Raw genomic sequence first — 20,966 nt, 5'->3', positions numbered from 1 at the left:
TGCTTGCTTTTTTCCAATACTGGTGTCCTCTGCTTAAAGTTGTTGCTTTTACAGTCACATTGCTCGCTACCCAACTCCCAATCCCGCAGCTCGGGATTGCCGGGATGAGCCCAGCGGCTGGCGGGTAGCCCTGGAGATGACGAACCCCACAGGGCACACCTGCTCATCCAGGACGCACAGCCCAGGTTCACACAGGCGCATACAGCACGTACAAACGATCTGTTCCACTCTGCTGCATTCTTCTCAATTTGCTGTAAATTTAAACAGCTGCAAGACACTTTTAGCCATCAAATAATAGAGTCCGTGAGCTCCTTGCTAGCATCCACAGCGAGAGCTGTGCCTACTACTTGAAGTCAAATTTCTGTCTCCAGCAGGGGTTCCCCAACTTGCTCTGCTCTGCCGCATCCATTCCAAATTGCTGTAAATTCAGGTTATTGTAAGACATTTAATTTCAAACACAACGATAAGCTCTGCTTCTGACATTCAAAGAACCACACAGGAACATGTAAGACAGCTTACTGCAGGTCTTTCCAAGCTCATTTTGCTCGGGTACCATAATGAAGCCAAGAAGCACCAGAGCTAACTTCCTCACAATACAAAAATCCACACTGGTGTTTCTAACCATCAAGAATTCCAAGGGCAGTGGCTGTCTGCTTTATTGCTCTTATGCAATGGAAGGGATGACTGGAAAGAAGTGTTCGTCCTTACCTGTGCTTTAAGCAAAGTTGTTATATGACTAACCAAATACAACAGCTGAGTTTGTAAGCTCAAGCCTGCATGGCAGAGATGACCTAGGAATCTGTTAAGAGATTCAATTCAAAGAGATTCAAAACTGGCCTGCACCATGCTCCTGTTCAAACCCAATCTGGATGGACAGAGGAGTTTCTGCTCACTGCAGGTATCTCACTTTACTCAAAACCCTCCCATGATACCAACACCAACATACATCACACAAAACGCAGGTAAATAAGCCACGTATGGTGCAGGCTACTTAGATGTAAGCACAGACACGTGGCAATCACAACATCGAGGAACCATGACAGCCTATTCACCACAAGCCAAGAATGTAGAGCTTGACACTGAAGACACTTGTGAGAAAAGCAGAGCATTGTATGATCCTTTCTCCACGCTACCAAGCATACATCAGTGCTAGGTTTGTTTGTTTTTTTAGCATGAGTTTGCAGTCCTAGACTGTGTTTCAATATATTTGAATGCATCATATACAAAGGGCAGCGATCAGACCACTTTAATCCTCAGTGATTGATGTAAAGAGTAACAAGGATTGAGGTGCTTTTGAAAAATAACATTGGCATTATTATGCTGTAAGAAATAAATAAAATACAGCACTAATTTCTCATCTTCCCTGCAAATCCTTGTCTGATTATCTGTTGTCTGCATGGCCCCAAAGGGAACATAAGAGCCGTAAGGGCAAAAGAGAAACGATGGCAGGATGAGGTAGGGTTCGTCTGGCTATCCTTCACTTGTTGTACCAATTGTTATTTTTCATTTAAACATTTGTGCCACCATCCTATTCAAGTTTTAAACTTTTTTTTTCTTTTTAATTATTTGGCTTTTGCAAGCAACCAGTGTTGCACCACCACCAAAAGGTCTACATTGTACCCAGTGGCTGGATGGAAGGAGTCTAATTTCAACAGCAAAACCCTGCAGAGGCTTTGCTTTATGCATCTATTTATCTAGCTCTCCAGATCCCAGTCCCTGTGCTACAGCCACCAGAGAGCTGGGAAGTAGTACGTGATACTCCCTCTGTGCTTTCTCAGCCATTTCAGCTAAGTGGCTCATCAGGATGTGGCAGCGGCTCCCTCCCGGCCCCCGCTGAGCCCTGATGGAGGGCGTCGCTACGTCCCCACAGCCCCGCAGCCCCGCTCTGCCCTTCGGGTCTGCTGTCTGGAAACCCTTGTGCAGCAGGGAGCCAGCGGCACAGACAGACACAGACTGACGACAAGGGTGGCTGTTTTCTTCCCTTTGACTCCATCTCCCGTGGTGCAGCTGCCATCTGCAGGTACCCAGCTCCTCCTTGGGAAACAGCCTCTCAGGGCACGAAAACAGGAATGCATCTGGCAGAAAAGCTTTTCCTCCCCTTCCACCTTGTTCACTGGTTTTCTGCCTCCCATCTGTTCATCCCTTCCCCCTTCCCAGCCTCTCTGCTTTCTCCATATGCTTGCACAGCCAACATCTATATTATTCCTTACCTCCACATACAGCTCTCTCTCCAACATCACGGACTTGCAGTCTAAGCTTTTAGCTACCAAGCACCAGAAAAATGGTGCTCATCCTCCTTTAGTTCCTACCCATCCTTGATGGCACTAAGGAAATCAGCCACCAATGGTGCCCTCTTGACACTTCTCCTTGGGGTGCTCCTACTTAGCGCAGTATCACAAGGAAAAAGTCAAAATCCCCTAAATTAATTGGCATTTCCCTCCTGACCTCAGTGTTTGGAGCCCCCTTCAAACGCCATCACTTGCAGCTACACCCAGCATCTGCACCCCAGATTAGGAGCAGCGATTTCAAAGGATACTTCATTTGCAGCCTCAGAAGCCTCCAAGATTGTCCCCTGTCCAAGGCCCAAGAGGGAAAGATGGCTGGCAATGCAGTCCTTACATCCTGCCTGTTGCCTTAACCACTCCCTGATTAAGGATTAATCCCTCTCCAAATATTGGCATGTTAATGTTACATAGTTCTCTCTTCTCATTGCCTTTTTCAAGCAGGTTATTTTGGAAATTATTTACCTATCTATGGAAGTAAAGTGCCTATTTAAAAAGGCACACACACCACGCTACCTTTTATCATCTTGTCAGCAAGATGAGAGTGAAAACTGCAAAACACAATTCTGTTAGAGGCAAGAGCTCATTGTCACAAAATGTATTCAATTACTTTCCCTCCCTACTGAAAAACTCGACTAATGAAACATGCAGACCCCAAAGGGAAAAGCAGGCCCTTTAGCATACCATAAAAGCAAACAAGCAAACACCGGCCCTATTTCACTTTTAACCATCTCCCTACACAACCAGACGCATTTCTGGTTTGATACAAAACCAGACCCCCCTCCCCCCCCCCGCAGCAAGCATTAAAGCACACGTTAGCTCTACAAACATGCAGTGACAAATATTTTCTTCTGCCTCCTCCCCCTTCCATGCTCCTCATGACAGCTTTTCTTGTAGTAACTTGGAAATATGGTATATGGTAATTACCTCTGTTATCTCAGATTGCGGATGGGATTGCTTTCACTCATCTTTGAACTTTATTAGAGCATCAACAAATTCTGAATTAAGAATTAGCAGAGAATGAAAACAAACATGCTGAAGTGCTTGTTTTCTCAAATATACCCAACAGATCAACCTGACTCTTGTTTTCAGTCCCTCTGTCCACTGCCTAAAAACCATTGCTTTAGAGGAGGTAGCAGAGCCATCTGACATTTGTACCAATACTTATTGTGTAGCCTGCAATTTGTCCAGGCTATCAAAGAAGCATTTTAACTATTAAAAAACAAAGTTGTGTGATCTTTGATTACCATTAATATTCAATAGTGGCAATGTAAAACAAAGCTCAGCAGTAGCGCTGCTGCTCATACCTTATTCTTTGCATAATTCAAGACTTCCTTTTGATAGTGTATCAAAGCACTGTATGGGCAATGAGAAAAACCTGATACAGACTGTGAGAGCTAGAAACTCATTACCTAATCTAACCCAACAGCAGGCAATATTCATCTTCTTGCACCACTATCTCAACTACACAAGGTCACAGAGTTATGATGAACACAGCTACCAGGCAAGGAGGGTATCTGAAGAAACATGCCCTCCCTTCCACATGCCCAGAGCATCTTAGGGTTAGCACTTGTGCTCATCCACACGAGGATCAGCAGGCTATAAAAAAGCAAGAGGGAAAAAGGACAAAAGCAGAAGCAATTCCAAAAGTGGGAACAGGAAAGGGAGATGCACACATCTTCAAAACCATTCTCAGCAAGAGAAGCACCACCAGCCCTATTAGCTGCACCCCAACACACCTGGGGCACAGCCACTTCCACACATTGAGCATCTGCTCCCACCCCTGCTTCCCACCCGCCTGTCACCAGGTGCTGACCAAGGCACAACCCACTGCAGAAGCTGCAGCTTCCTTGGGTTCAGAATCAAATCCCTCGCCAATGGCTGGAGGCGGTCCCTGCTGGGGAGAAGGAAAAAGGGATAAAAAGGAGGGGAAAAGAAGGGAAGATGATCTGCTCTCTTAAACCTTCTTTGCAACATGCAGCTTTTACCTTTCCTCTCTGTTTGAGCACACACTCAATCCTCCAACCCCTTGCAGGAGGCACACCCTGCCCACGTGCTAAATCACCTCCACCCCAGGGCTCACCACCAACTTTGTGAGGCAGAGGGATGCTGAAACACACGGGTAACATGAGCAGAAATGCCAACGTGGCTGTGAAGGTTTGAGTTAAAACCCTTTATTATGTCACCTTTTCAGTTAAGAAAAACATTTTAAAGCATGTCAAGTTTGAAAAATGGTTGCAGTTTTCTTCAGTTACCACAACACCCATGTACCTGCAGCTGAATCCTTTAGAAAGCTTTGAGGCTCGCTGGCCCCAGCTGAGGGACTGCAGGGAAGCCCTGCAGGGAAGGGAGCCAGCTCCCACCCTCTTGGAGTAACACCCACCAAGAAGAAACTTCAAGACTTGGATTTCAGCACAAGCTCAGCAAGTCCAGCAGAATTAAATGGCCTTCTCCATTTTGAGCAGGGAAAAACCCTGCTCAAACACAGGCTTGCCTGAGAGCATGGTAGCTCTCAGCTGACAGACCTCAGCCACAGCTGGCAGGAGAGCACTAGAGACAAGTGCCTTCATACATCCACATCAGGTGAGCCAAGTAGAGCCTGTATTAATGCTGACAAGCTTTAAATAACACCAATGCACAAAACCTCCTCTCCTAGACCCAGCTATCCCGAGTTTTCATCCAGGAGTGCCAGCCCTCTCTTCAGGAGCAGGTGCTGGGGGCAGCTTGTGCCCCAGATGCATGTCCCCAGTGGTGCAGGGAGCCTCTGGGCAGACCCCAATCCTCCAGCACCCCACTACTGCAGCACCCAGGCACGGCAACTCGCTCGCTGCCTGTCCCCAGCGTGGCAGTTCTGACAGGTTTATTCCAGTTAAATATTAAAGCCTAAAGGACTATTTGCATAATTAAACATTGATCTGCTCTCCCTCTCTGCATGTGCCTCTCATTCCTGTGAAATATATTAATTCTGCCTCTGCCTCAGGACAGAGGCCCTGCAGACGTGATGTGGTGCCTGTCCCCCATGGAAAATTATTTTTGAAAAAGACAAAAAGATCTTTAAAAAAACACACAACACTTTTAGAACATAAAGCCAAGGTGATGGGCCAGGGGCATTATCCTTTCTACTGGGGAACAAAGGAAGAGAAACAAAGGGACATGGGGATTAGCCTCCAGGCTGGCACAGAAAAGGGGATATAATTGCTCAGCTTTGCTGCTGCAATGCCTGTAATCTTCAGCTGGGGGTGTTCAGACAGATCAGCATGCCCAGAATAAGCAACACAATAAACACTCCAAGCCAGAGGTATATTACAGAGCTGGTTTTCAACATGCGTCATAAGCTACCAGTGGTGGGCATCGCTGAATCCACTTTTTTGCCGCACACTATTTCAGGAAGTGGAAAACATCCTAAAAGTACTATTAAAGTTAAATCTACACAACACTTCTGTTGCCCAGGCAAAATTTCGGCTTTTGTCACTTAAGCAGATCAAATGGTGGCATACATACACAAGGCCTGCGCTGAGACACCTGCAACTGACGGAGGTAAATTACTAACATCTCTCTCATGTATGGATGCTCAGGGGAGATGAAACCAAGCAAATCTCCATGGCTGAACCATCCAACAAGAAAAATCTTATGGCATTAGTGGCACCTGGGCAAGTTTTCCACTCTGGAAGGAAGTCGTCCCAAAGCTGCAGAAGCTTGCACCCACCCTCAGACAGGCATCGGCACCCCACTGCAGCAGCGCCTGGCCCCAGCTGCATGTGGAAGCCATGTGTTTTCCAGCTCCCTAATCGCACAGGTTTCATACTCACCCGTGGCCAAAGCATAACGCCTTTGGGGAGCGTGCTGATGCAAAGTGGGACTGAAGAGGTTGGGGACACCCTCAGATAGCTGCTTCCCTTACACTGTGCCAAACTGTGTGGTGGCAGAGAATCTCTGCACGTGCTGGGTAGGGCAGCTGCCAGGCAGGACGTGACTGCAGGCTCTCCACAGAGAAATTCAACAACAGACAACACCAGCCATGCCATATGGGGAAATGCCTTCAGTGTATGAGATGTAATTTTGAAATGAGCAATTTCTCTATGTAAATTGCATAAAAGCATCCCACAGAATGCACGAAAATACCTGCGTACTCAAATTAATCGTGTGCACGGGAGGCAACCAGGAGATAAATAACCAACATTAATATTCTGAGTTCCAATTTCTATCTTGTGCCACCATAAATTATTTTCACATTTAAATAACAAACTTATATTTAAGTTAATCAGGGTTTAACAGTTGAGACACAGCAGAAAAAATATCAAGAGAATCCTATTTTTGCTGCTAGCACTCACTGGTTATTCTGTATTTTCAGAAACTGTAATTGGAAGATTGCAACCTTTCCTCCCCCCAGCTATGAGACAAGAAAATTGCCTTTTTCTTTTTTTTTTAAACTATAAAGTTACTTCATCTGAATTTTACTGCATGTCTATCAGCACATGCTGATATCCGCATATCTTTTGTCTGCGTCCAGCTTTTTACTTCCCTTATACGAACATACCCTGAGATCCTGGCAAGTAGTTGAGGGTTTTGTTCTGCCTAACATTTGAAAAATGCATTCTGCCTTTTGTTTTGGTCCCTTCCTTAAAGGTCAGCAAGCATCACACCTAACTGGATTTGTAATTACTCTAGTAAACATGGCTGAACAGACAAATGCCAATACATTTACATAGGTAGCATTACGTGTGCTACCTTCTGTTCCTAATGTACCGGGTATAAGTAACAGCATAACTGGGTCATTTTTCTAGTGCTCCATAAGCTAAGATAAAGTTTGTGCCTTTCAACTGGTTGGAAAGGCCTTTTTATCTTCACAAAACGCTCTGGTTATTCCTCCCTGCTCTTCCTCATGAGCTGCAGGAGGTTAGAATAAAATTGCTGATCTCCACAAGCAAATAACTTAAGGTACAACAGGTCAGCTTGTAATTCAATATACCTTGCACATCACCTTCAAGGACCTGTGTGAATTTTGGCAGCCGTGCTGTATGCTGATCAGATTACCAGGTGACAGGTGATTAGGGAAGCTGAGGCGATTCCAGATAAGAAAGGGTTAAGAATGTAACTATTAAAGGAGAACAGAACATTAGGTGTAGGGCAGGAAACAGATGTACGGACAATGTATCTCAAAATAGGACATATACAGGCAATATATCTCGAACAAGACATTGGAATCCAAGATAAGAAAATAATGAGCAGAAGATTCGAAGAAAAAACAGTCCTTGCGGTTAGGAAGAAAGCTAATTCAGCAGAATCCTGACCAAGGGTGAAAAGTACACTGTGAGGAAGACTTATGGCCTTCCTCTCTGAGACCACCGACCACAGCTCGACGACCCCTGCCCAAGACCACTGAGAGGATCTGCGCAGGCGCAGGACACAAAAAACTGATTAGCATGAGAAGCGAGAGTAGGCGGGGTTAGATAATGAATATGTATAGGCGTTAATAAAATATTAATCACTGTGATGTATAAATTTGGGACGGCTTTTCACTTCGGGATGCACGATAGGCGGAAAGATCCCCCGTGCATCCGGCGCCGTCAATAAAGAATAAATCACTTAAAGAAATTGGATTTATGATCTTTGAATCAATCTGGCACCCCAGATGGGACTTCTTCTCTGTCGGACCGCAGGACCCGCTGGGAACAGGACTCCCTAGGGTACCCCCGGGATTTCCCGGAGGGACTCCTCGACTCAACGGATCACTGCGGAGGCAGACACGGACCCCATCACTGTAAGTGATTATATTCTTTATTTTGGTTTATTTGGTTGACCGGTCAGTTGGGGTCGTCTGTAAGTCGGAAAGTAAAAGTTTTCTGCAAGACGGCATTTGGTTTTTTGGAAAGCACTCAGTTGCTGTTGGGAAACAAGTAACCTTTGCATGCGAGGTTGGTATTACGTTGTGTTTAAATGTGGAACTTGACCTTGGCTATTGTCTTTGGGATTTTGATTATACTCTTTATAACGTTACTAGGATCTTGGTGTTATTGTGGAAAGCTGCCGGCTTGTATTGTGTAACAAGAAACATTCTGAACTGTAACATGGGGGGGCAGCAGAGTAGTGGGATTCCGAAGAAAAGCCCGTTGGGATGTATCTTGAGTCATTGGAAAAATATAGGGGGATCCCCTGGTAGAATTGAAAATAAGAAAACGTTGATAAAATATTGTAATCAATGGTGGCCACTTTATAAGTTGGATTGTGAGGGAAATGGCCACTGAATGGAACCTTAAATTATAATACTTTACTACAGTTAATGTTGTTTCTAAGGAGAGAAGGAAAGTGGGATGAGGTGTCATACGCAGATATGTTTTTCACTTTGAGAAACCACCCGGAATGGCAGAAGGAGTGTGGAATTAACTTAGCCCCACAGGATCCTTTGATCCTGGCAATAGAAAAGGATATGAAGAAGGAAGGGGCAGGAAAAAATGAAAAGATGTTGTTCGGCATGCAGTATCGGGCAGAGATGTTTGAAATTGAATGAGTCAGAGGAGAGAACGGAGGATTATGTCCTCCCGCCCCAGATAATAGAACAAGGCGTGGGGGCGAGACCAGGAAACGGCAGAATAGATAAGAAAAATGAGAGTTGGGGGAATGGAGACTTTACCCCGATCACGGCTCGAACCCGAAGTAAGGTCGGGCCCGTTATTCAAGCCCCGTTACGACAGGCTATGGGGGCTAACGGACCAGCTCGGATAAAAGTACCTTTCACAACTGCTGAGTTAGATTCACGGAAGGAAGCTGTGAAAGGATACCAGGATGATCCAGAATCAGTGGCCCGGAGGTTTGAGCTGATTGGAAAGAATTTAGATCCCGATTGGAAAGATATAGAGATAATGCTGGCAGCATTATCGGAAACGGAAAAGCAACTGGTAATTAAGAATGCACAAACTCAAGTACAGACCCAGGTAACGTCAGGAGTTTTACCTGGAACTGTGGAGGTATATGTGCCCAGAGTGGACCCAAACTGGGACTATAATGATGAGGGTGATTATAGGTTATTAAAAAGATATCAGGAATGGATTAGGATCGCCTTGGAAAGTGCGATACCAAAGTCTGTAAACTGGTCTAGGTTATATACCATAAAACAGGGGCAAACTGAGACCCCGTCAGAATTTCTCAATCGACTAAGGACAGCAATGCAAAAATTTACAACGATAGACCCCTCTTCTGAGGAAGGTAAAGTCCAGCTAGTATCATTGTTCTTGGGTCAGTCTGCGGACGATATAAGGCGGAAGCTTCAGAAAATGAAAGAGCCGGATGTGAGAGATTTAGAAAGGCTGGTGGAAGAGGCATGGAGGGTATTTAGGAATCGAGAAGGGAATGAGAAACAAAGGCTGGGTAGGGCTATTGCTGCGGCAACTGTTGCAGCCTTACAGAGGCAAGAAGAACCTTTTCGGGGAAAAGGAAGAGGGAATGGGATAAGGGGAAGGTCAGTAAAGCCTCCCCTGAGACCGAATCAGTGTGCATATTGTAGGGAAGTGGGTCATTGGAGAAGGGAATGTCCGAAACAACGGGAGAAGAACAGGTTGATGGTAGCTAGTGTATCTCCCGACCAATGAAGTGGACCGGGGGATTCTACCCTAGCAGATCCGCTGGTTAAAATTAAGCTAGGGAAATCAGGACAGGAAGTGGAGTTTTTAATTGACACAGGAGCGACTTATTCTGTGTTAAACCAGAAATTGATACCAGAGGATGAGGATTTTGTGACGGTGATAGGAGCTACAGGCCAGCACGAGAAAGCCTTTTTCCTAAGGCCTTTAAAATACAAGTTAGGGAAACAGATGGGAATACATAGGTTTTTATATTTATCAGGATCCCCGAAGTCTTTGCTGGGGCGAGATTTACTAGAACAATTAGAAGCGGAAATTGTCTTTGAAAAAGGGAAGGTGGGGTTAAAGGTGAGAGAAGAAAAGCTGATAACTGCGCTAAGCTTAACGCTGATACAAGCAGACCCCATCGGTAAAGTACCTTCGGAGATTTTAGACCAAGTTTACCCAGGAGTCTGGGCTACTGACATCCCTGGGCGAGCCAAAAATGCAGCCCCGATAGTGGTGAGATTAAAGCCAGGGGAAAGGCCAGTTAAGATTAAGCAATATCCCCTAAGATTAGAAGACAGGAAAGGAATTAAGGGGATAGTGGATAAGTTTTTAAAACATGGACTGCTGGTTGAGTGTGAATCTGAATATAATACTCCTATACTACCAATTAAGAAGCCAGATGGGAAGAACTATAGATCAGTGCAGGATTTAAGAGCTATAAATAAGATCACTGAAGATATACACCCTGTGGTAGCCAACCCGTACACATTACTGACTAAATTAAAAGATAATTTAGTTTGGTTTACCGTACTGGATTTAAAAGATGCCTTCTTCTGCCTGACTTTAGCCCCAGAAAGTCAGAAGCTTTTTGCTTTTGAATGGGAAAATCCAGACTCAGGACGAAAGGCTCAATTGACCTGGACCGTATTGCCGCAGGGATTCAAAAACAGCCCCACGATTTTTGGGAATCAACTAGCAAAAGAGCTTGAGGTTTGGGAGGCCCCAAACACCGAAGGAGTTCTGCTGCAATACGTTGATGACCTTTTGATAGCCACTGAGAATAGGAGCAGCTGCATGCAATGGACGATAAGTCTCCTTAATTTTCTGGGTTTGAATGGGTATCGAGTCTCTCAACAGAAGGCTCAGCTGATTCAGTCACGTGTAACTTACTTGGGGTTTGAGATTTCAGGGGGACAAAGGGAGTTAGGAACAGAACGGAAAGAAACTATCTGCCGTACCCCAGAACCACAGACCATTAAGGAATTACGAACTTTTCTAGGGATGACAGGTTGGTGCCGTCTATGGATTAATAATTATGGACTAATTGTAAAACCCCTATATGACCTCATCAAGAATAACCAATCAAGATTGGTCTGGACGGGGGAAGCACGGGCTGCCTTTAAGAAGCTTAAATTGGAGTTAATGCGAGCACCAGCTTTGGGTCTACCGGACTTGTCTAAACCCTTTTGGTTGTACTCCTATGAGAGACAAGGGATGGCTCTGGGGGTGCTGGCACAGAAGCTGGGCCCCTACAGGAGAGCTGTGGCCTACTTCTCTAAACAACTGGATGAAGTAAGTAAAGGTTGGCCGGGTTGCCTTCGAGCGGTGGCCGCTGTCATCATGAATATACAGGAGGCTCGGAAGTTCACTATGGGACAGAAGATAACCGTGCTGGTATCACACACTGTCTCGGCAGTCTTGGAGCAGAAAGGGGCACACTGGTTATCCCCTCAAAGATTTTTAAAATACCAAGCAATACTGGTGGAGCAAGATGACGTAGAAATTGTGGTTACTAACATTGTGAACCCAGCTTCTTTCCTTAGTAACGCTCCTGACGAGCCAGTGGTCCACGATTGTATCGAAACTATGGAAACTGTGTATTCTAGCCGACCAGATCTCAAGGAGGAGCCCTTGGAAGACGCGGACGAATCATGGTATACTGATGGAAGCAGCTTTGTGAAACAAGGACAACGCAAAGCAGGGTATGCGGTGACGACCACTCAACAGGTAATTGAGTCGAAACCATTACCCCCTGGGACGTCTGCTCAGAAAGCAGAAATAATTGCCCTTACGCGGGCATTGGAACTAGCAGCAGGAAAGAAAGTAAATATCTGGACAGACTCTAAGTATGCATTTGGTGTGGTGCATGCACATGGGGCTATCTGGAAGGAACGAGGATTATTAACGGCCCAAGGAAAACAAATAAAATATGCTGAGGAGATTTTGAAGTTGTTGGAAGCGGTAAAGCACCCAGAGAAGGTGGCTGTTATACATTGCCGGGGACACCAAAAAGGAACCGCTGACTTCGAGGTAGGGAACCGATTGGCTGACCAAGAAGCAAAAAGGGTGGCCGGATTGGCTGAGGCAGAAGCGCTCACTTTAATACCAGACGGTAAAATACAAACTTTAGGTGAAGGACAGGAACCTAGGTACACACAGGAAGATCAAAAGTTAATTGGGGACCTGGGAGGAAAAGCAAGGAGTGATGGATGGGTATACCTGAAAGATAATAGGGTTGTACTACCCTCTAATTTAATATGGCCTATGGTCATGGCAGAACATAATAAGACTCATTGGGGAGCAGACACCTTATATAAAAATCTGAGTCGAGTCTTGGTGGGAAGAAATCTGTATACTACGGTAAAACAAGTAACCCAGCAATGCAGTATTTGTTTGCATCATAACCCTAATACAGAAAATAGGGTAAAGTTCGGAATAATCAGTAAAGGAAACTATCCAGGACAACAATGGCAGATAGATTTTTCAGAACTGCCAAGAAAAGGGGGGTATCGATACTTGTTGGTTTTGACAGATACTTTTTCCGGGTGGCCGGAGGCTTTTCCCTGTCGAACCAACAAGGCAAGAGAAGTGGTTAAGGTTTTACTGAATGAGATAATACCGCGTTTCGGAATTCCGGCAGCAATGTCCTCGGATAGAGGCTCTCATTTTTGTGTGCAAATAGTTCAAGAAGTAAGTAAGGTCTTAGGGGTAGACTGGCAACTCCATACCCCTTACAGACCACAGGCAAGCGGACAAGTGGAAAAGATGAATCATCTAATCAAACAACAAATAGCCAAAATAGGACAAGAGACTAATTTATCATGGCCTCAGTCTCTCCCTTTGGCTTTACTTAGAATTAGAGTAAAACCACGGACAAAGGAAAATCTAAGCCCTTTTGAAATATTATACGGAAGACCCTATCAGTTTTTGTTCAGCGGGGAGGACCTGACGCAACTGGGGTCGGGATACTTGTGTAATTATTTAATAGGACTCCAAAAACAGTTGGATCAAATATCTAAAGTTGTCTCAGGAACCAGGGCTAGAGGGCTGGACCAACCAATCCACCCCTTTAAACCTGGGGATTATGTGTATGTAAAAGCATTTGCAGGTCGCCCTTTGGAAGAAAAGTGGACGGGACCATACCAGGTGCTGCTGACAACACATACCGCCATCAAGATTAAGGAGCAAACGGCCTGGATCCATTATTCGAGAGTGAAGAAAGCTCCAAAAGCCCCCTGGAAAGTAACGCTGGGTGACGGTGAACTGAAACTAAAGTTCAGTCAAGCAAAATGAAGACACTATGGTCAGGAGTATTTAGTAATGTAGCTAGCAGAAATTTAGTTAACAGAATTGTTTTATTTCTGTGGCTTATAGTTGCAATTGTGATTCAAGAACTGGAAGGTGCTTCTATGATGATAGAGAATGGTGGGTGGCCTTGGTCTGAAGCCGTAACCACAGAGGATAAGAGCATTAATGGAAAGTTAGCTGTTGTGGTTATTTGGCGAACAAATGGTGATCATTTCTCAAGCGTGTTGAATTGCTAATACAAATTAACATCTCAGCAGTTCAACCAGCCTGTTCTCCTTTCCTCCCATATGTAGTAAGGAACACAGGCCAACAACAATCTGGAACACAAAACTAAAACAGCCCCTGCAATCATCCTTACTGGCATTGGGAACTAGCCAATGGCAAGTTTCAAAGGTGTTACCAATATGGGAAAAGGCTGAAGACCAGGACCACAGACTAATAATAGATGCACTTAGTATGGCCCAAGATAATGTATCCTTAGCTCTTAGTTGTATACAGGTACAGTTATGGATGCAGGCAACGGCTGCCTTGATCATTAGGGAAGGAAGTGAAGGCATTTTTCCGGCTGAAGTCCGAAAGATTGTTTGGGACAATGCCAATGATTTTGAAAAGAAGTTCCAATCTTGGTGGACTCTGGTAAATTTTACCTATGATCCCATTATTAACATGGCTACTGCCTTTGTGCTTACTATATGTAATGCTACAGTTTATGTTATCCACCCCATTGTTGCACTAGGGTTAAATCATGAGGAAACAGTGCTCTATCCTTCGGAGCATAGAACTTGGGCCCGGATGAAGAACGGGAAATGGCAGTCTGTGAATCTAGAATCATGTGTTACCCGGGAACAACAAGGATTTATTTGTGAGAGCAACACAATTGATGCTCAGGATGTCTGTCTTGACACTGAGCAAGGTGTTTGCCACTTTGAAATTCATCCAAATACTAGTCAAAAGACGGTGCTTGTATATATTGGTCAAGGCTGTGTGTGTTTAAGAACTGCTTGTGCTTTTGTAGAAGTAGATAAGGAAAACATAACTCTACCTAGCAAAAATCACTCTAACTTTTGTATTTGTAACTTTGTTAGAATCATCGGGTGTGATTTTTTTATATTCAGCACCAGTGGTATCCCACCAGTTGATCAAGTCCAACAACACAATGTATCACAAGTTATTACCCACACCTATTGGGATGAACCTCACGCTAGTGAAGCAATTACTTAAACACCAAGACCTGATCAAAATTTTAAAAGGCATTCAGGAAGATGGAGAGAAGACTTTAATCACTGTCCACCATGATACAAAAGAAATAAACAGAGTTTTGCAAAGAGTAAAACAAGACACAGATCATAGCTGGTGGGACAAACTCTTTGGATGGTCGCCAACTGCAACTGGGATTTTGAACACATTGTGTCACCCAATTATTGTTCTATTGATGTTAGTTGGTATAAGTTTAATATTGTCTTTTGTAATACTTGTTTGGAATTGGAAATTGTTACAACGAATGGCAATATTAGCTTCCCTGACGAAAGTACATGGCAAGGTATTGAGAGATACATATCGTAGAGGCTGGGAAGAAGAATTTTTGTATTCGGAAAGGTCTCTACCGACATAGAGGAAATATAGAAACAAACAAAGGTTCTGTATAAGATTAGTAAGGATAACATTTCATGGGGCTTTGAGGAAATATGGAATAAGTTAACCTCATGGTTACCCAACTTTCAATAGTTAGAACAAGTTTTTACTGATCTGGTTATGTTATTGGTAGTAGGAATATTTGTATGTATGTTACTGCGATACTGCTAATGATAAGGGCATGCAATGCAAAAGAATTTGCATGGGGAAAAGAAAAGGGGGGATTGATTAGGGAAGCTGAGGCGATTCCAGATAAGAAAGGGTTAAGAATGTAACTATTAAAGGAGAACAGAACATTAGGTGTAGGGCAGGAAACAGATGTACGGACAATGTATCTCAAAATAGGACATATACAGGCAATATATCTCGAACAAGACATTGGAATCCAAGATAAGAAAATAATGAGCAGAAGATTCGAAGAAAAAACAGTCCTTGCGGTTAGGAAGAAAGCTAATTCAGCAGAATCCTGACCAAGGGTGAAAAGTACACTGTGAGGAAGACTTATGGCCTTCCTCTCTGAGACCACCGACCACAGCTCGACGACCCCTGCCCAAGACCACTGAGAGGATCTGCGCAGGCGCAGGACACAAAAAACTGATTAGCATGAGAAGCGAGAGTAGGCGGGGTTAGATAATGAATATGTATAGGCGTTAATAAAATATTAATCACTGTGATGTATAAATTTGGGACGGCTTTTCACTTCGGGATGCACGATAGGCGGAAAGATCCCCCGTGCATCCGGCGCCGTCAATAAAGAATAAATCACTTAAAGAAATTGGATTTATGATCTTTGAATCACAGGCAAATCCACAGGACATATTTCAGAAGCCTTTCTGGATGAAGAAAGCCAGACAAGTCAGCAAAGTTGCCAGTGCTGCACTCAGCGAGTGTCTCATGAAGCCAGAGATCATGGTCTAACCCAAGGACAGGGTCACCCCCTAGCACGCAGCAGCATTATGTTCACAGATTTATCTTAATGTACTAAGGTAAATAAACCAAGGAGAAACAGGAACATTTGCACAGGGAGCACAATGAAGCCGTTTGGGAGTTTTCCCCAGTACCAGTACAGTGCTGCACAAGACGTGAGAGCCACCACCAAAATGCAGGGAAAGCCACCATGAGCTCCAGTTTGGGGGCTACCAGCTCAGAAAGTCCCCTCTGACTTCTGCTCAGGGTAAAAGCAGCCCTAGCAAGTGTTGCAGCCATTGTCCTCCTCACCCGACTCAGACACAGCCTTCCAGCAGCTGCTGCAGCACCTCTGCCTGCCGGGGATCAAAATCAAGTCTTTCCTTCTCCCGATCCAGCCCGCTCACAGCCTGCTTTTCCCTGATCACTCCCAAGACCCCAGTAACCCCCTGGGGTGCCTTCCCGTGTCGCTTCATACAGGGCTGGAGCACAAAGGCCTAGGTTGATGGTGGCTGCAACTGTGCGTTTCTTACCAAAGCTTCTGCGTGCTACTCGTTCAGCAGGAGGGCAGTGGAATATGATTTCCACATAAAAACAAATCAAGCAAAAAGCAGACATACCCAGCTTCTGTTGGAATGCTTCTTCACTATCTTCATGTGTAATCAAAATATAATTTTTCAGTAGCATTTGCATTTCTCCTGTGAGAATGGAGCATAAAAGCAATTCAAAGCCCTAACAAAAGGAACCACAAGTTTCTGTATAAAAAACAAATAGCTCTCATCCCGCTAAACCCCACAGCTACTACAAATCACTTGATATAATGTTTAATACAAATACCAGATTCCAGTCTCTGACTGAGCCAGGATGAAGAGCCCATTTCAAAAGTAAGAATTAAAAAATACATATATTCGTCCCCCATATCAGTATTAAGTGAAATGAAATAACCAAAGGAAATCATAATTTCCAAACCATGACTCTTGTCGGAGCCCAGACTAAGAAAATTATCAGTCAGTATTTGACTAATACTCGTATTAATTTTATTGAGCTCACTGAAGACTGCTGCAAGAGTGTTAATATACCGTGGCACAGCCACAGTGCACTCAGTACAGCTGCAGACCCTGATGGGCTGTAACATGTGGCCAAGCTACAGCAAAGGCTACCAGGCTATACCCATTTGTGGCCAGCCCTCTGCCAACAGACCAATACACACTATGGAGCCCCCATAAATGAGGCTCACAATTTCAGACAGAAGATTGCAGCTCCTGGAGCCATCTCTGTAAAGCTCTGTCCCAGCCTGTCTCTGCTGTGCGGGCCCTGCTCAAAACCACGATGTGTTGTGGCTTACCACCCCTCACACCGCCTGCAGCACTGCCTGCGATGGCATTCCGCACAGTGATGGCACCTCTCCCCTTGGTCGCTTTTTTTCCAGCTGAGTTGCACAGTTTGGGATACCTCATTTGTGCAGACATTTGGCATTTACTTTACTATATGCAATAAGTTTTGCCAGAAGGCTGCGTGCTTCCAGCTTGACTCCGCACACAACAAGGAGTGGGTTTCTCCACTACAAGCTTGATTGCAAGGTAATTAAGCATTAACCCGTGCACCAAAACTGGAACTGTGCAATTTCCTATATAACTTCCAAGCCTGACAGATATCAATTCCCCATACGTATCATTAAAATACATTGACGTAGTCTCCATTCAGTTGTGTGCACTACATCTAACCCGTATTTTATGTTAAGTATGCACATGCCAAATGTGATAATTACACATTATTTAAGTTCTTACATATCCCTGAGAGCTGAACAAATTAATACTTTGATTAACTTCACCATTTTCTCATGTGTGATTATTTTCTAAAATTAATGCATTATTTAAATTTATTCAATAAAATAGCTTCTCGGGTGTTTCTTCTCTGGGTTGATTATAAGTTCTGAAGATCAAACATTCATAGTTTGAGCTGTGCGGCTTTGATTATAATTGTTAAGGTAAATCACAGGGCGCTCCAGCTCTCCCTGGATTGGAAGAGTACAGGCGCATTCGCACTCCTGCATGCAAGCCAAAATCGACACTCAGGGCAGACAACACAACCTTGACATTTGCTTTAATCAGACATGCAGCCAAATAAATTTAGACAAATGTTTGTGATAAGGGAATAGGAGGGGTCCACAAGAGCATCTTGAGCTAATTCTCTTCACGCTGATTGAGCAGTGAGAGACCGTCTCTCTTCCTCTTGAGCCCCATCCCCAGGATCCTCCCCAACAGCAGCATATTCATAGTAAAACCCTTTAAGGGCTGTCTGAGATTTCCCACTACTCAGGAACAGTTATTAAAATGCACCTTGTTCTTTGTTTAATTTATAATATATTCTCTTTCCTACATGCCCTAAATAATTACGTTTTAATAGGTAATACAGTTCTACATCATACTGCATGTTAGTATTTCCCATTGGGAGGCTGGGACATGCTCTCTAACAGCACTGGCTCCCGTACAGCATCTCACCAATGCCCCTGCTCTGACCAGGGGCAAGGGCACAGATATATGGCTTGTCAGTAGCACTGGGCACCAAGGAAGAAACATAAGTGGGAGAACGACATCTGAGTGCTTAGTGTCAGCATAGGCTTTTATAAAAAGGGTGAGTCGTTCACAGTCCAAAATATCTGTTGTCATTCTAGTGTACAACTGAAAAAACTACCAATGAAAGCAATTAGCTCTACAGAAGTATTTAATTCCCAGACACACATTTAAGTACTTAGCTATTGCTTTTTAATTGGAAAACGTGCTACCAAGAACATTTACTGCAGATTTTGAACTGACCCTGCCAACAGCATCAGAATAAATTCTTCCAGGATTTTCACTTACCATCACTATAGTACAGCTTTATTAGTAACAACAATTACGGCTTTCTAAAAATTTTATTTTTAGAAATAAATTCTTTTTTTGAATAAAGAATTTTTAAAAGATTCTTCTGGACTCTGCCTTACCTCAGAGCTCAGAAATAGCCTTAGGTGTTTTGGGAAGTTTCACATCAGCTTAATTGTCATCCAATGCTACGTAACATAGAAAAAAAAAAAAAGGAAAAAAAACATGCTGCTTAGTTCCATCATATATATGTATCATCACATGGTCTGCATGCATGTATCTACTGAGCCATATGAACCACAAAAGTCCATCTTTATTCTAGCACGTTGTCTCTCTCAAGTTCCCCACAGCACGCGATACACGTGTACATTCTTTATTCTGCCTATACCAAATACATGTGTGCATTCTGAATGAGAAAGCACTAGATGACAGATGACACTTAGCCAAAAAATACACAGAGCATGGGGGATAACAGTCTGTCCATTATTTGTTTGCTAACCTTTGAATTAAGTTTTCCTTAAGGACTAGAAACCAAACAGAGAAAGATGAAGTCTCCTGTATTTAAGCTCATCCGGATCTGTTTGAGGTTTTTCTGTGTAACAAGCGCAACACCAAGGTTCTACATGTAACATGCAGAGATTCAACTGCTTCTTAAATTCAAATGGACATGATCTTCTTTGTGCTAAACTTTTCAATTATGTGACTTACACAGTTACAATACACTAAATAAACGCAGAATTCAATGAGCAATTTTAGAATGGTGTCACTTGTACAAAACAACAGTCAGAAACCCACCCTGGAGAAAGCAGTGCAGGACATCCCAAAGGAAACCAGAAACTGTCATTACAATTATTGAAAATATTTCACCTAAAAGGAGCTGACAAGTCCATAAGAACATAGAGTGATGGCTTTAAGGGAAGGCTTCTTGCAGAAATTCAGATTTTTACCATTTGCAGTGCTACTGTGGAGAAAGGAAATAGAATACATTTTTGTCTGTATAACTTAGTCCCTACTGCCACCTGCAGTTCCCATAAAATTCACTTGCTAAGCGTTTCCGTTTCGAAGCAGAAGCTGCTGCGCACCCCAGGGTATATAATCACTGTGCCATCTGAAACTAGGCAATGGTACCAATCATCCTTTTCCCAATTAATATGTGTCTGCTTTGTGCTTCTTGTACAAGAGTGTGCCGCATCCTGCCCAACACCCACCTCCCACCCCCAAAACTTGCAATTAGGTCACCAAAGTCAGCAGGATTCACCCTGCTGGGTTACAGTGGCGGCATTGCAGCATTTGCTGTCCCTTTTTGTATGTGAATTGTGGAAACTTTACCATACAAATGGTGGTGGCAAACAGCACCTGTATGTTTCCAGGATTTTTTTTCTGCCATTGCAAGACTAGTGTGAATTTTGGCAGAGCCATCATCTCTTCTGCTGCACTGTGCTCCTTGTTGCTCTCTCCTGCTGCGTACAGTGCAATGCCACCCCAGAACCTCCTATAGCAAATACATACATAAATAAACACCAAAATAAGCTCCTGCACTTGAAAGTGATCCAGTCACGGCTTCAAGCCAACCAATTTGCTAGCTAAACATTCACCTACGCTAACGTTTACATTTGGATTTCCGACACACCTGGAGATCGGCCCATCAGCGGGCAGCATGCTGTTGGCCACGTGCCCAGGGGCAAAGGGTCTGGTCCCAGCACCCCGTGTGCTAACCTCCTCCGAAAGCACGGCTTAGGGTCGGTCAAACACCGACCTGCAGCCTGCTGCCGGCCCAGCCGCTCGCTCCCCTCCTCAGCTGCACAGGGAACGGTCGTGGATGGAGCTAACACGGGGAGTCACTTACCGATCCCTGTCACAGGCCCATCAGACTTGCGTTGGGGAAAAATAACCTCTTGCCAATTAAAATAGGTTTGCACAGTGAGAAACAGAGACAAAAGACTTGCTCCAAGCCCCCTTTTCCCGGGCTCAACCTCTCCTTGGCTGCTGGCTCCTCCTCCCCTCCGGCCCCCTGCCAGCTCCCACAGAGCCACCACCAGAGGCGCTGAGGGGCTCGGCTGGGCGCCACGGGGTGGGGTGGGGGAGAACCTGGCAGAACGTTCCAGAGCCTTCCACAACATTCCAGAGCCTCC

The 20,966-nt window shown here is 44.3% G+C and overlaps 1 protein-coding gene across 5 annotated transcripts in view; it reads right to left on the bottom strand.

Annotated features, from left to right (window-relative positions):
* The window catches only part of LOC310902998 (uncharacterized protein), a 409,793-nt gene extending 388,827 nt beyond the window's left edge, over positions 1-20,966 (bottom strand). For all 5 annotated transcript variants that reach the window (XR_014587193.1, XR_014587194.1, XR_014587195.1 and 2 more), the window contains exons 1-4: positions 20,681-20,966; positions 19,702-19,795; positions 18,957-19,022; positions 16,594-16,671 (exon numbers count right to left, since the gene is read on the bottom strand). The gene's annotated coding sequence lies outside the window, so the exon portion shown is untranslated. The remainder of the gene's footprint in view (positions 1-16,593; positions 16,672-18,956; positions 19,023-19,701; positions 19,796-20,680) is intronic.

The sequence above is a fragment of the Anser anser genome (assembly GCF_964211835.1).
Source record: "Anser anser genome assembly, chromosome: 7".
Taxonomy (NCBI): Eukaryota; Metazoa; Chordata; class Aves; order Anseriformes; family Anatidae; genus Anser; species Anser anser.
Note: the sequence above shows the minus strand (reverse complement) of the source record. Positions and strands in the feature narration are given on the sequence as shown.